The sequence below is a fragment of the Dipodomys merriami genome, unplaced genomic scaffold, assembly GCF_024711535.1.
Source record: "Dipodomys merriami isolate MVZ:Mamm:240054 unplaced genomic scaffold, mDipMer1.0.p SCAF_41, whole genome shotgun sequence".
NCBI lineage: Eukaryota > Metazoa > Chordata > Mammalia > Rodentia > Heteromyidae > Dipodomys > Dipodomys merriami.
This window is the reverse complement of record NW_027205715.1, coordinates 11,098,223-11,113,848: the sequence shown is the minus strand read 5'-3', so window position 1 is coordinate 11,113,848 and position 15,626 is coordinate 11,098,223. Positions and strand designations below refer to the sequence as shown.

General features: G+C 41.7%; 1 protein-coding gene across 3 annotated transcripts in view; it reads right to left on the bottom strand.

Moving 5' to 3' along the window:
- Positions 1-15,626, bottom strand: part of LOC138807001 (transcriptional repressor CTCF) — a 56,128-nt gene that overhangs the window by 38,177 nt on the left and 2,325 nt on the right. For all 3 annotated transcript variants that reach the window (XM_069992555.1, XM_069992554.1, XM_069992553.1), the window contains exon 2: positions 11,872-11,987. The gene's annotated coding sequence lies outside the window, so the exon portion shown is untranslated. The remainder of the gene's footprint in view (positions 1-11,871; positions 11,988-15,626) is intronic.

The window sequence follows — 15,626 nt, the reverse complement described above, 5'->3', positions numbered from 1 at the left end:
GTGCTGAGGAATGGAACCCAGGGCCTCATGCATGCAAGGCAAGTGCTCTACCACTGAGCCACCTTCCCAGCCCCCCCAATAACACTTTCAGTCATATGAAATATATAAATCTTTCTTGTATAGGATAAGTAAAAGAAGGGAATATAGAAAAATGAAACAGTATATGCTTAGTGAAAGCTTAACTATTAATTTTTTTTTCCCTGCTGCACTATTTATTTCATTTTCTCTTTAACAAAAGAAAAAACATTTTTGGAGACAGGGTCTTGTATGTAGTTCAGGCTAGCCTTGAACTTTCAATTCTCCAGCTTCAGGTTCTTGAGTGGTGGGATTATATTGGCGTGTGCCACTAAGTCTGGTTCTATGTCTTTTTTTTTTTTTGTCGGTCGTGGGGCTTGAACTCTGGGACTGGGCTCTGTCCCTCAGCTCTTCAGCTTAAGGCTAGCCCTCTACCACTTGAGCCACAGTGCCACTTCCAGTTTTCTGGTAGTTGATTAGAGAGAAGATTCTCACGGACTTTCTTGCCCCAGCTGGCTTTGAACCGAGATCCTCCTCATCTCAGCCTCCTGAGTAACTAGGATTACAGGCGTAATCCTAGCCACCAAAGCCAGGCTCTATCTAATTCTTTAAAGAGAAAATGTCCTAATACAATTATAGATTATATTTAAAAACAAAACAATCTGTCACATAAAATAGATGCTAACTGTGAGTACACCTATCATTGTATGGTTATGTAACAAATTGGCAAACCATTCTCAAAAGAGAACTGTCAAAATAACCTCTATTCATTATTGCAGGGTTTTGTCATTTAGAGATATTGGTTATTGTATAATGGACAAATATTTGCTAAAAACAAAACAAAAAAACCCCTCCAGTTTATTTCCTGAAGAGCAGGAGACTGTGTACATTATCTTGCCAAGAAATTGCAGCCCCAAGTTTCCATGAGCTTCCATAGCCACTCTGAAAGTCTAAAATGAAAGTCACTAAAAACAGGTCTAAACTGTGCTTTTCTTTTTTTCTAGATCTTTATTTTTATTTTTGCAGGAATGCAGATTGAGCTCAGAGCATCTCAATTGCTAGGCAAGTGCTATACTACTTGGGTATCTCAACCTAGTCTCCTACTTTTAAAATTACACAAATGTTGCCAGGTGTCTATAGCTCATGCCTATAATCCTAGCTACTTAGGAAGAATGAATGGTGTTGGAAAGCCTAGTCTAGTACCATTTCAAAATATTCATTTACTTATTTTGTACCAGTCCTGGGGCTTTTGTGTACTTTAATCATGTTCACCATACAGTATATTTTTTTTGACAGTACTGAGATCTGAACTCAAGGCCATGTACTTGCTAGGAAGGTGCTCTACCACTTAAGCTATATTCTTAGTCCTTCCTTCCCTTCTTTCCTGCTGTGACTTACTCCTCAACTTCATTTAAAACAAAAGTCCTGGGGTGGGAAGGTGGCTCAGTGGTAGAGTGCTTGCCTTGCATGCATGAGGCTCTGGGTTCCATTCCTCAGCACCACATAAGCAGAAAAAGCTGGAAGTGGTGCTATGGCTCAAGTGGTAGAGCACTAGCCTTGAGCAGAAGAGCTCAGGGACAGTGCCCAGGCTGAGTTCAGACTGACAAAAAAAAAAAGGTTCTAACAGCTCATTTGCAAGTTAATATGTTAGGAATAAGGTTGCTGTATACCAGCAAATAGAGCACATAAAGAATACAGGCAACAGAGGCAACCTCCAACTGGTACAGTGGCTTACTATGGCACTGTTCACTACCAGATAAGCTTTGAATTCCCCACAGGGCTCAGTTCTCACAGAGCTCATCTGGCAGAGAAACCATCAAAACAAATAGCAGCTATCTAGTGTGACTCTAACAGGGTTAACATTCTTCTCATCACCCTGGAACAGAAGAAAGCAACTTACTTAGAAAAAAGGAGGGTTTAAAGGAGAAGAATTGCTAAAACAATCTTTTTTTTTTTTTTTTTTGGGGGGGGGGGTCCGGTCGTGGTGCCTGAACTCTTTGCCTGGGCGCTGTCCCTCAGCTCTTCAGCTCAAGGCTAGCGCTCTACCACTTGAGCCACAGTGCCACTTCCGGCTTTTTTCTTTTTGCTTATGTGGTGCTGAGGAATCAAACCCAGAGCCTCATGCATGCAGGGAAAGCGCTCTACCACTGAGCCACCTTCCCAGCCCCTTTTAAAACAATCTTAAAGGATGAAATAGCCTTTATCAGGCAAGCTACTAGACAGAAGCATTCTAGCAGAAGGATTCTATATGAGAACACTAGTTTATATATAAATGAAAATTTCTATATAAGACATTCAATGTACCCAATTGAAGTTATGTTAAATCATCTCAAATTTACTACTGGGATCTGGTTTCAGAGGGCAAGTTCTAGCCCTTCATTAAGGACAGTTTATTTATTTCATTTATTCAACATTTATACACAAAATAGAGTAAAATGATTATCTGGAAGTCAATGATGGAGTTTCATACCAAGTATTTGCTAGGTCCTGAGCACATGCTGTCCTTCTCTGCACGCTGAAGCCTAGATGATACTTTTGCTGGCACAAAGCAACCTAATGTGTCACTTCTTCATGTATTTTCCCTAGGGTGACTTTGTCAGTGACAACTAGATGCCTTTCCACTCTACTCCATACCCACCCCCTGGAAGCAGCTCAGAGTTATAACACCTTTGGAACATCCCTTAGTCTTTCATCACTTGATATATGAAAAGGCTGAGTATCTATGGCAAATTTATTACTTTGAATAAATATATTACACAATATGAGAAATTACATACACAATGTAAATATGCATATATACAACAGGAACTTCTAAGGATTGGTGGGCGGACACTTCCTGGGCATCACTCCTTAGAACTAGTTTGTATCAGAATGGCTAGTGAGCTTCAAAAAATATATAACTAGCCAAATGCTAATGATTCATGCCTATAATTCTCAAGAGGCTGAAATCTGGGGATTGTGGTTCAAAGCCAGCCTGTGCAGACAAACTGGAGAGACTCATGTCTAATTAAACATCAAAAGGCCAGAAGTAGAGCTGTGGATCAAGTGGTAAAGTGCTATTCTTTTTTTTTTTTAATAATTTTTTTATTGGGATTAGGTGATTACATAAATTTCACAGTATTATGGGATAGTGATACTTAAAAGTCACAAACACATTTTAACCTTTACAGGGCAAATTGTTATTATCATGGTCTAAAAGTTTGTGAATTCCATAAACTATGGTAACATAACTACTTCCAAATCAGGTGATATGTACATTTCTTTCCTTCTGCTTAGTGTAAGGTGTTCCCACCTTCCCTCTAAAGTGCTATTCTTTTTGTCAGTTGTGGAGCTTGAACTCTGAGCGTGGGCACTGTCCCTCAGCTCTTCGGCTCAAGGCCAGCGTGCCACCACTTGAGCCACAATGCCACTTCCAGCTTTTTCTATTTATGTGGTGCTGAGGAATCGAACCAGTGTGCCTCATGCATGCGAGGCAAGCTCTCTATCACTGAGCCACCTTCCCAGCCTAAAGTGCTATTCTTGAGTACAAAATCTCAAGGACAATATCTAAGCCCTACTTTAAGTATAGAATTGGCACCAAAAAAAAAAAAAAAAAAAGGAAAGAAAAGAAAAAAGAAAATAAGAAGCAGCAGGAGCAGCTGGGCATCAGTGGCTCACACCTATAATCCCAGCTACTCAGGAGGCTGAGATCTAAGGATTGTGGTTTGAAGCCAGCCTATGCAGGCAAGTCCCTGAGGCTCTTTGTTTTGGTTTTTTTTTTGGTCGGGTAGTGGAGCTAGAACTCTGGGCCTGGGCACTGTCCCTCAGCTCTTTAGCTCAAGGCTAGAGCTCTACCACTTGAGCCACAGCGCCACTTCTGGCTTTTTTCTTATGTGGTGTTGAGGAATCGAACCCAGGGCCTCAGGCATGCAAGGCAAGCGCTCTACCACTGAGCCACCTTCCCAGCCCCTCCCTGAGGCTCTTATCTCCAATAAACTACTGAGAAATGACTAGAAGTGGAGCTATGGCTCAAGTGGTAGAGTGCTAGCCTTGAGTAAAAGAAGCTTAGGAACAACACCCAGTCCCTGAGTTCAAGCCCCAAGACCAGTTAAAAACAAAACAAAAAATCATATAGCCAGAAATGATGGTACAGGCTTTTAATTCTAACATGTGGAGGCAGGGAGAATGTCAAGTTTGTAGGAGACTGTTTTAAAAACAAAAAACAAAAAGGGTTTCCAAGTAATCCTCATACAAAATTGCTGTTGACCATGCTCTGGAAGTGACTGACCTAGTATGCAAGTTAATGCAGTCTAAATATAGATCCACATAATCTTCTGTGTAAAAATTTTTTGGCTAGGTGCCAGTAGCTCAAGGCTGTAATCCTAGCAACTCAGGAGGCTGAGATCTGAGGATCACGGTTCAAAGCCATCCCGGGCAGGAAAGTCCATGAAACTTTTATCTCCAACTAAATACCAGAAAAATGGAAGTGGTGCTGTAACTCAAGTGGTAGAATGCTAGACATGAGCTGAAGAACTCAGGGCCAGCGCCCAGACCCAGATTTCAAGCCCCAAGACCAGTAAAAAGATAAATTAAAAAAAATAATTTTTGTTCATTTTTCAAATAAAATCTGTAGTCTATCATTACGTTTCTTAAAGAAAAAGTCATTAAGTTTCACTTCTTTTTTTTTTTTTTTGTCGGTCGTGTGACTTGAACTCTGGGCCTGGGCGCTGTCCCTCAGCTCTTCAGCTCAAGGCTAGCGCTCTACCACTTGAGCTACAGCGCCACTTCCGGTTTTCTGGTGGTTTATTGGAGATAGGAGTCTCACGGTCTCTCCTGTCCGGGCTGGCTTTGAACCTCAATCCTCAGATCTCAGCCTCCTGAGTAGCTAGGATTACAGGCATGAGCCACCAGCACCCGGCTTTTAAGTTTCACTTCTATTCTATGTACAACCAATATTAAATGAATTTTTTCCCCCCAGAGACCAGAGCTTGAGCTCAGGGGCTCCTATTTTTGCTTTGCTTTCCTGCTTACAGTTGGCACCCTGCCAGTTGAATCACAACTCATCTTTTTGTTAGTTCATCTTTTTGTTGGTTGTGAGGCTTGAAGTCTGGGCCTAGACACTGTCCCTCAGCTCTTCAGATCAAGGCTAGGGCTCTACCACTTGAGCCATAGCATCACTTCTGGTTTTCTGGTGGTTTATTGGAGTCTCACAGACTTTCCTGCCTAGGCTGGCTTTGAACTGTGATTCTCAGACCTCAACCTCCTAAATAGCTAGGATTATAGGTGTGATCCACCAGTACTGGGCTTAGTTCATCTTTTTGTTAGTTAACTGGAGATAAAGTCTCATGGACTTTTCTTTTTTTTTTTTGGGTCCGGTCATGGGGCCTGAACTCTGGGCCTGGGCACTGTCCCTCAGCTCTTCAGCTCAGGGCTAGTGCTCTACCACTTGAGCCATAGCGCCACTTCCAGCTTTTTACTTTTTGCTTATGTGGTGCTGGGGAATCGAACCCAGGGCCTCAGGCATGCAAGGCAAGCACTCTACCACTGAGCCACCTTCCCAGCCCAAGAATAGCATTTTTTTTTGGTCCAGTCGTGGGGCCTGAACTCTGGGCCTGGGCGCTGTCCCTGAGCTCTTGAGCTCAAGGCTCTACCACTTGAACCACAGTGCCACTTCCAGCTTATTCTGCTTATGTGGTGCTGAGGAATCGAACCCAGGGCCGCTCTACCACTGAGCCACCTTCCCAGCCCCTCTCATGGACTTTTCTAGCAGAGTGACTTTGAACCTAGATCCTACCCTTCATCTCACAGCCTCCTGGGTAGCAAGGATTACAGGGTAAGTCACCAACACTTGGCTTCAATGATTTCTTAGGTAGGAAGACAAAGTTCAAGGTATGACAGAAGGGAAAAAAGAGAGAAATGGATACAGACAAAGAAGTGAACTAATTACTTGTGGTTTTGTGGCCACTGATCCTATTGTCTCTACAACTCAGACTTAGTCACATTGGCCACTTTTTAGAATCAAAGCAATTTTTATTTAGTAAAGGAGGTCTCCTTTAAGATTAAATAAAAAACTAGTAGCTTACACTCAACAATGTACATCTGTACCAAATAGCAAAATGGTAATAAATGGCAACAATGTATTTGACAATCTAAAAAAAAGGAAAAAAGATACAGTTACTACATCAGTACCAGCTACTATATTCTTAGCTAGAAGAAACAAAAGTAATCTAAAACACAGCCAAGCATGGGTAGTTCATGCCTGTCATCCTTAGCTACTTGGAAGGCTGATAGGGAGAATTGTGATTCAAGGCTACCTAGGATAGAAAAATTTCTAGAATCCCTTCTTATACAATAGCTAGAAGTAGTGACCCATGTCTAATCATCCTATACCAAGAAGCCTAAAATATAGGTAGACTGAGGTATAGGCACATGCCTCGGCAGGATGCAATACTCAATTCAAATATTAACTAAAGCAAAAAGGACTGGATATGTGGCTTAAGTGGAAGTTTTTAAGTTTAAACAAAAAAAAAAAAACAAAATTGGAAGAGCTGAGGGACAGCGCCCAAGGGCAAAGTTCAAGCCCCACAACCAACCAAAAAAAAAGAAAAAAAAAGAAGCAAAATTTTACTTTGAACTAAAATGAAAATTACTAAAACAAGGAATTTATTTATTTTATTATTATTATTTATTTTTTTGTCAGTCATGGGGCTTAAATTTGGGTCTGAGCGCTGTCCCTCAGCTCTTCAGCTCAAGGCTAGCACTCTACCACTGAGCCCCAGTGCTACTTCCAGTTCATTGGAGGTCAGAGTCTCTCGGACTTTTCTGCCTGGGCTGGCTTTGAACCTCGATCCTTAGATCTCAGACTCCTGAGTAGCTAGAATTACAGGTGTAAGGCACCAGTGCCTGGCTAAAAGAAGTAATTTATTAACTTGCTTATTTCTTAGTAGTAATAAAAGCAAGATTGGGGACTTGGCTCAAATGGTGGAATGTATGGCTAACAATCAGGAGACCTTGAGTTTAATCCCAAATAATGTTATATGGATGTGGCTATCTTCCCAGCCCCTGAACACCATCTTTATAATAACAATTTTTTTAAAAATTCAGGGCTGGGAAGTTGGCTCAGTGGTAGAGCGCTTGCCTTGCATGCCTGAGACCCTGGGTTCGATTCCTCAGCACCACATAAGCAAAAAGAAAAAAGCCGGAAGTGGTGCTGTGGCTCAAGTGGTAGAGCGTTAGCCTTGAGCTGAAGAGCTGAGGGACAGTGCCCAGGCCCAGAGTTCAGGCCCCACGACCGGACCCCCACACACACACAAAAAAAATTCAGGGCTGGGGATATGGCTTAGTGGTAGAGTGCTTGCTAGCATGAATAACACCATGGGTTCAATTCCTTAGTACCATATAAACAGAAAAAGCCAGAACTGGTGCTGTGGCTCAAGTGGTAGAGTGGTAGCCTTGAACAAAAGCAGCTCAAGGACAGTGCCCAGGCCCTGAGTTCAAGCCCCAGGAGTGGCAAAAAAAAAAAAAAAAAACACCCCCTCCACTCCGTCCCCACAAAAAAGAAAAAAGAAAAAGATTGTATCTCAAGCTCAGGCACCAGTGGCTCACACCTGTAATCCTAGCTACTCAGGAAAGTCCTTGAGACTCTTATCTCCAATAAACCATCAGAAAACTGCAAGTAGTGCTATGGCTCAAGTGGTAGTGCTAGCCTTGAGCTGAAGAGCTGAGGGACAGTGTCTAGGCTCAGAGTTCAAGCCCCATGACCACCCCTACCTCCCAAAACGAAAGACTGTCTCAGGAATCTGTGCCTCACACCTGTAATCCTAGTTATTCATGAAGCTGAGATCTGAGGATCCAGGCTCAAAACTAGCCCAAGCAAGAAAATTCTTGAGACTCTCATCTCCAAAAAAGCCAGAAGTGGAACTGTGGCTCAAGTGGTAGAATACCAGGCTTAAGTGACAAAGCTAAGGAATAAACACCTTGAAATCAAACTTCAATATAGTCCTAGGCATGCATACATGTGTGTACATATATATGTGCACAAGTGCACCCATGAAAACACACACACACACACACACACACACACACACACACACACACACACACACACACACACACACACACACACACAGAATTAGAGGAGTCATAGGTCTCTAGCTTTGGATTTAGTATTTGACTGGAATTGGAAGGAAAACTAACACAAACGAATATAAACTGTTAATTAAGATTGAGTTAATTTTAATCCCAGCTACTTGAGGAGCAAAAATTGTACCAGTCTGTCCAAAAAGTTATCAAAATTCACCTCAATAAATAAGCCAGGCATAGTAATGCATGTGTTTAACCCCAGCTACAGGAGGCACAAGTAGAAGCATAATCCAGATTATATCTGAAACAATAACATAAAGCAAAAATGACAGGAAAAAATGAGTTAAAATTTGACATTTGCTTCCTAAATTGTTTTACAGAATTTACTTTTAAGGTTTTAGACCAACCAGTCTCTGATAGTTCCTTTTTTCCTTTTAAATTATATCATCAGAATGGTCTTTATAACAACACTTCCAATCTGGTCTAGTCATCTACCAATTGTCATGTACACTCCAGTTAATTGTTATTATAAAGGTAATGTTCAGAGGGATAGGTTACTGTTTCATAAGTCAGGTAATAAGTACATTTCCTTTTGGATAATATAACTCCTTTCTCCACTCTTTCCCAGTTTTTCCCTCCTGTTCCCACCCACAACTTGTTGGGTTTTTGTTGTGGTTTTTTTTTTTTTGGGGGGGGGGGGGTCGGTTGTGGGGCCTGAACTCTGGACCTGGGGGCACTGTCCCTCAGCTCTTCAGCTCCAGGCTAGTGCTCTACCACTTGAGCCACAATGCTACTTCCACCTTTTTTTCTGCTTATGTGGTGCTGAGGAATCAAACCCAGGACCTCATGCATGCAAGGCAAGCACTCTACCACTGAACCACCTTCCCAGTCCCTCCACCCACAAGTTGTCCAGTTCATTTTCAAGACAATGAGACACATTTTTTTCTGACAGAAACACTTACGCAAGCAATAAATACCAACTTCTGTATCTCAGTACACTACAACAGGGACAAACTAAGAAACTGTTTAATGGCTCAAAAGTACTTTTTCCTGTGTTTCTCCTGTGGTGCCTCTAGAAAGAAGAATTCCAATCCCAGGTATTCACACCTCATTTTGTTAAAGATAAGTATGTGCCAGAAAATCATAGCTTGCATTCCACTAGTTAAATATAATTGTATGTAACTATATCTATGATACACACACACACACACACACACACACACACACACACACACACACACACACTCATTGGGAGGGGGCAGGAGCTAGGTTTGAAATTGCTAGGTGGGCGCTCCACTACTTGAACCATGCCTCTAGACCTAAATATTACAATATTTTAATTTCTTCCAGTTATTCACTATCCCCTAAGTTTAGAAGCTTTCCAAATAAGCTAATCCTGTGGATTCACTGTCTGGGAATATAAACAGATAAGCTAGACATGATAATTTCTTTTTTTCCCCTTGTGCTGGTACTGAGGCTTGAACTCAGGGCCTGGTTGCTGCCCATTAGCTTTTTCTGCTCAAGGGTAACACTCTACCACTTGAGTCACAGTTCGACTCTAAAAAGTCATCAGGTGCACCAGGCAGGGTGGGTACCAATGGCTCACACCTGTAATCCTAGCTACTCAGGAGGCTGAGATCGGAGGATCACAGTTCAAAGCCAGCCCGGGCAGGAAAGTCTATGAGACTCTTACCTCCAATAAACTAGTAGAAAAGTGGTGTTGTGGCTCAAGCAGTAGAGCGCTTGCTCTACTGATATATATCAGTAGATATATATATCAGGCACCAGTTGTTTACACCTGTAATCCTAGTTACCAGGAGGCTGGCTGGTAAGGGTCATGGTTCAAAGCTTGCTGGGACAGCAGACTCCTATTTCCAACTAACTCCCAAAAAGCCAGAAGTGGAGTTGTAGCTCAAGTAGTAGAGCCCTATCCTGAAGCAAAAAAGATCTGGAATTGTGTCCAGACCCTGAGTTCAAGTCCTAGAACTGGAACACACACATACATTAAAAAAGTGATCAAGGGGCTGGGAAGGTGGCTCAGTGGTAGAGCGCTTGCCTTGCATGCATGAGGCCCTGGGTTCAATTCCTTAGCACCACATAAGCAAAAAGAAAAAAAGCTGGAAGTGGCGCTGTGGCTCAAGTGGTAGAGCGCTAGCCTTGAGCTGAAGAGCTGAGGGACAGCGTTCAGGCCCAGAGTTCAAGCCCACGACTGGACCCAAAAAGAAATAAAAAATAAAAAAGTGATCAACATATTTCAAAGATCTCATTTCCCAAACTATTAAGTCTAAATTTCTTACTAGTTCTTCAAATCAGTATCATTACTCTTTTCAGGATCTTATGAGTACAGCAGACTTTGTTCTTTCCATCTAGCAAGATACCAAGTTTGCTCATTTGTAGAACAGAAGCTTAAAGAATAATAGAGCTCTCATTCCTCCTTTCTCCCTCTACATTTACTTCTAGCACAGCTTCTAAGAAAAACTCTAGTAGTCACTTAGATGATTCATTTATATAAGCTTAGCTAATTTTAGCATTTGAAAATTTTGCCTCCACATTCCTTTTTGCCATTATACAATTTCAATTATTTTCACTTTTTTTTTTTTAAGGGATAAAAAGATGTGCCTTGTATAAGCCTGAAGAGAAACCACTTCCATAGCTCCCCCTTACCCCCAGCTGAGGACCAAACTCAGGGCCTTGTACTTGAAAGGCAAGTACTCTTCCACTGAGCCAAATCCCCAACCCAGAGAAAAAACTTTTAATATCTATACCTACTTAGTTACTTCAAGATCCTAAAATAAGCCAGGTGCTAGTGACTCACGTCTGTAATCCTAGCTGCTCAGAAGGCTGAGATCTAAGGACCAAGTTTCAAAGCTAGCCCTGAGACTTTATTTTGTTGGTCATGGGGCCTGAACTCTGGGCCTGGGCGCTGTCCCTCAACTATTCAGGTCAAGGCTAGTGCTCTACCACTTGAGCCACAGCACCACTTCCAGCTTTTTTTTCCTGCTAATGTGGTGTTGAGGAATGTAACCCAGGGCCTCCTGCATGTAAGGCAAGCATTCTACCTCTAAGCCACCTTCCCAGCAGCCCTGAGACCAGAGGTGGAGCTGTGGCTCAAAGTAGTAGAGCTCTACCCTTGAGCAAAAGAGCTCATGGACAGAGCCCAGGCCCCGAGTTCAAGTCCCATAACTGACCAAAAAAAAAAGATTCCCAAAGCAGAGCAGACGACAACATTTATTAGGACTGTTTCAAGTTCTCATTATATTTTATAGCAGAAAATTATCAGCTAAATTGACTAGCTCGAATTAAGACAATTCTTATCCAGAATATTAATTTCTCCAAAAACAGCATTCCTTCTGTTCCTCATTAAAATTACAAATTGCCATAGGCCATAGACATTTCAGGTCATCTGCCAATAGTCAAAATACACAATTCAAAAATTTCTACAGAAAAACAGCCACAACTTCTTGGGAGTTTTCCTACACATACAATCAGATTGGAATTTAATCTGTTACATACATTATTGTTCACCTGAAGAACACACTGAGGTTGGTCTTATTTTTCTCTCTGAAACAGGGACTGTAGAATTAGACAGGTTAAGTAACTTGTCCAATGTCACTCAGCTAGTTTGTGACACTGCACAGTTTCAAACCCAGGACTCTGACTCTAAAGCTGTATAGCTCTCAATCACCCAATAACCTCTATCTCCTATACCCAAGAACTACCCATAAAATCCTCTAGTCCAGGAGTTTTCATTATTCCCATTTTTTTTTTAGAGCAAGAAATGAAAATAGCAATTACCGCTCCGTGGCTGCAAAGTTGGTTTGAGGAAGGAAAACAGAACCAGCTACGAAGTCCCTGGTCAGCAGTCCGTCTACTAGTGCATCTTGTTTTTTGTCTCTAGATCCACAATCATTCTAAAAAGAAAAAGAAATAATTATATGAAATATGAATTTCACAAAAATGCACCATGCAGCATGGAATAAAATGAGAGCAAACTAAAGATTTGATGTAATTGATAAATAAATAATTAGTTGGGTTCTGGTATTACATGCTTGTAATCTCAACACTCAGGAGGCTGGCAAGTTTGAGGGTACCCTCAACAACAAAAAAGTTTGCAAAGAATTTAGTATATAAAATACTAAGAGGAGCTGGGCGCCGATGGCTCACACCTGTAATCCTATTACTCAGGAGACTGAGATTTGAGGATCATGGTTCAAAGCCAGCTCACACAGGAAAGTCTATGAAACTCTCATCTCCAATTAACCACCTGAAATCCAGAAGTGGCTCTGAGGCTCAAGTGGTAGAGGGACTGCCTTGAGATGAAGAGCTCAGGGACAGTGCCCAGGCCCAGAGTTCAAGTCCCATGACCTACCAAAAAAAAAAAAAAATACTAAGAGGAAATTCATCTCATAATTAACTAGTCAACAAAAAAAGATTATTCTTTCTCAGACCAAGCTAAATAAAGTCTCTTATGTTGATAGGCAGCTTATAACACAAAAGAGGATTTGTATATTTGATCCAAGAAACTTTTTTTTTTTTTTTTTTTGCTGGTCCTAGGGCTTGAGTACTGTCCCTGAGACTCTGTGCTCAAAGTTAGTTCTGTACCAGTTGAGCTATAGCTCTACTTCTGGCTTTTTCTGAGTGGTTTATTGGAATTAAGAGTCTCAAGGGGATTTTTCTGCCAAGGCTGGCTTCAAACCACGATCCTCAGATCTCAGCCTCCTGACTAACTAGGATTACAGGTGTGAGTCACCAGCACAAGGCTTTTTTTGGGGTGTTGATCATGGGGATTGCACTCTGGGCCTGGGGGCTGTCCCTCAGCTCTTCAGCTTAAGGATAGCCCTCTATCACTTGAGCCACAGCACCACTTCCGGTTTTCTGGTGGTTTATTGGAAATAAGAGTCTCATGAACTTTCCTGCCCAGGCTGGCTTTGAACCATGATCCTCAGATCTCAGCTTCCTGAGTAGCTAGAATTACAGATGTGAGCCACTAGTTTCTTTCTTTCTTTCTTTGGGTTATTTTGAGTCAAAGTTTATGTAGTCTGGGCTGGCCTGAAACTTGAGATCCTCCTGCTTCAGCCTCCTGAGTGCTGATGCCTGGCTTGTGTATTGATTGGTGTCCATGTATCACTAGAAACTTCAATGGGAAGAGAATTTTATGCCACTGAAAGTTCTAAGGGTGGGCCAAAATAAATATCAAGCATAAAAATTATATCAAAACCCTTGAGATATGTCAGCTGCCTATATCCAGTGACCTATCTCTGAACTCACACATGATATCACAGAAAGAACACACACAGATACTGGCAGGGATGATTTGAAGATAAAGAGTCACTTCCAGTTTTCTGGTGGTTAATTGGAGATAAGAGTCTCATGGACTTTCCTGTCTGAGCTGGCTTTGAACCATGACCCTCAGATCTCAGCCTCCTGAGTAGCTAGGTTTACAAGTGTGAGCAACTGATGCCCAGCAATTTTGCATCTTGTGGCATCTTTTACAACTTTAGGTAAATAAGCAGAATTTTCTTATGCAGGCAAAATTCTTGCAATCTTGCTCCTACAACTATTTAAACAAGTAGAGTCTTTGGGTTTCCCTGATATAACCCATTTATCCCAAATTTATTTTCTCTAGGTTTAGCTTTCTACTAAAAACAAAGTATTGGGGCTGGGAATGTGGCTTAGTGGTAGAGTGCCTGCCCAGCATAAACAGAAAAAGCCAGAAGTGGCACTGTGGCTCGAGTGGTAGAGTGCTAGCTTTGAGAAGAAAACGCTCGGGGGCTGGGAAGGTGGCTCAGTGGTACAGTGCTTGCCTTGCATGCATGAGGCCCTGGGTTCAATTCCTCAGCACCACATAAGCAGAAAAAAAAAAAAGCCGGAAGTGGTGCTGTGGCTCAAGTGGTAGAGCGCTAGCCTTGAGCTGAAGAACTGAGGGACAGTGCCCAGGCCCAGAGTTCAGGCCCCACAACCGGACCCCCCCCCCAAAAAAGAAAAAGCTCGGGGACAGTGCCCAGGCCCTGAGTTCAAGTATCAGGACTGACAAAACAACAACAAAATAAGCAAAAAACCCAAAGATAATTTCTGGCATACAGACCCCAAAGAATAGCAATTGTGTTGGATAAGGTCTACACTATTTTTTTTTTTTTTTGGGTCCGGTCGTGGGGCCTGAACTCTGGGCCTGGGCGCTGTCCCTCAGCTCTTCAGCTCAAGGCTAGTGCTCTACCACTTGAGCCACAGCGCCACTTCCGGCTTTTTTTCTTTTTGCTTATGTGGTGCTGAGGAATCGAACCCAGGGCCTCATGCATGCAAGGCAAGCGCTCTACCACTGAGCCACCTCCCCAGCCCAAGGTCTACACTATTAAGTCATCATAATGCATAAGACTAAGAAACTGCCAGGTGCTGGTGGCTCACATCTATAATTCTAGCTACTCAAGCAGACTGAGATCAGAGAATCAAGGTTTGATGTCAATCCAAGTAGGAAAAGCCTATGAAACTCTTACCTCCAATTAACTACCCAAAACCAGAAGTGGAGGTACGGCTCAAGTGGAGGTATGGCTCAAGTGGTAGAGCTAGTACTAGCCTTGAGCAGAAAAAGCTGAGTAAGAGTGCAAGGGTCCTGAGTTCAAGCTCTAGTACTAGTACAAACAAAACCACATATAGAACAGCAGACTCTATAAAAGCAACACAGGATTTGCAGAGCATAATTCTAACCTGGGAAAACAAGCATTACTCTTGACTCAATTACAAACTTGCTGCATTTTAATTTTTAAATCTCTGTGGGCTTTATCTTAAACCTGCCACTTGTCACTCAGAAGTTTGAAAGATTGAAAACATAAAATAATGCAATGAGTTACATAAGTGGATTATTTATCAATTAAAAGTAGTTCTAGAGGGGAGGGAACAAGTGGGAAAGAGGGAACAGCTGATGCTATGCAAAAGAAATGTACATACCACCCAACATGAAAGAAATAACTGTATCGCAAAGCTCACAGAACTCATAAATGTTACAGACTGTGATAGACAATTTGCTCCAGGAAAGTTAGAATGTGTTTGTGATTTTAACTGAGCATCACTATCCCATAATACTGTGATTTGGGAAATTATGTAACCACTTAAACACAATAAAAAATAAAAAATAAATAAAAAGTAGTTCTAGTCCCAAGCCTAACATTTCATGAATACTGCCACATTTAGTTGCTTTTTACTTGGGAGAGGGCAGAGCAGGAACTCCAGTAGTGTACACACACACACACACACACACACACACACACACACACACACGGATGAGGGAGCTGAAAGTATAAGTTCAGTAGTAGAGCAAAAGTCATGAGTTTAAACCCAGTACCACAAAAAATAAAAGTTGCATAAATAAGGTTCTAATGTGGCTCCTGAGAAATTGGCCTAACCCTAGTTTCAGTTAAAAAAAAAAAAAAAAGGATGTTCAAAAAGATGTATACGGAAGCAGATCATTATCAGGATTTACAGGTTGAGATTACATTACAGTGGAGACCTTTACCTCATAAATTAACATAGCTTTTCTTTCTTAAAAATATCAAAAC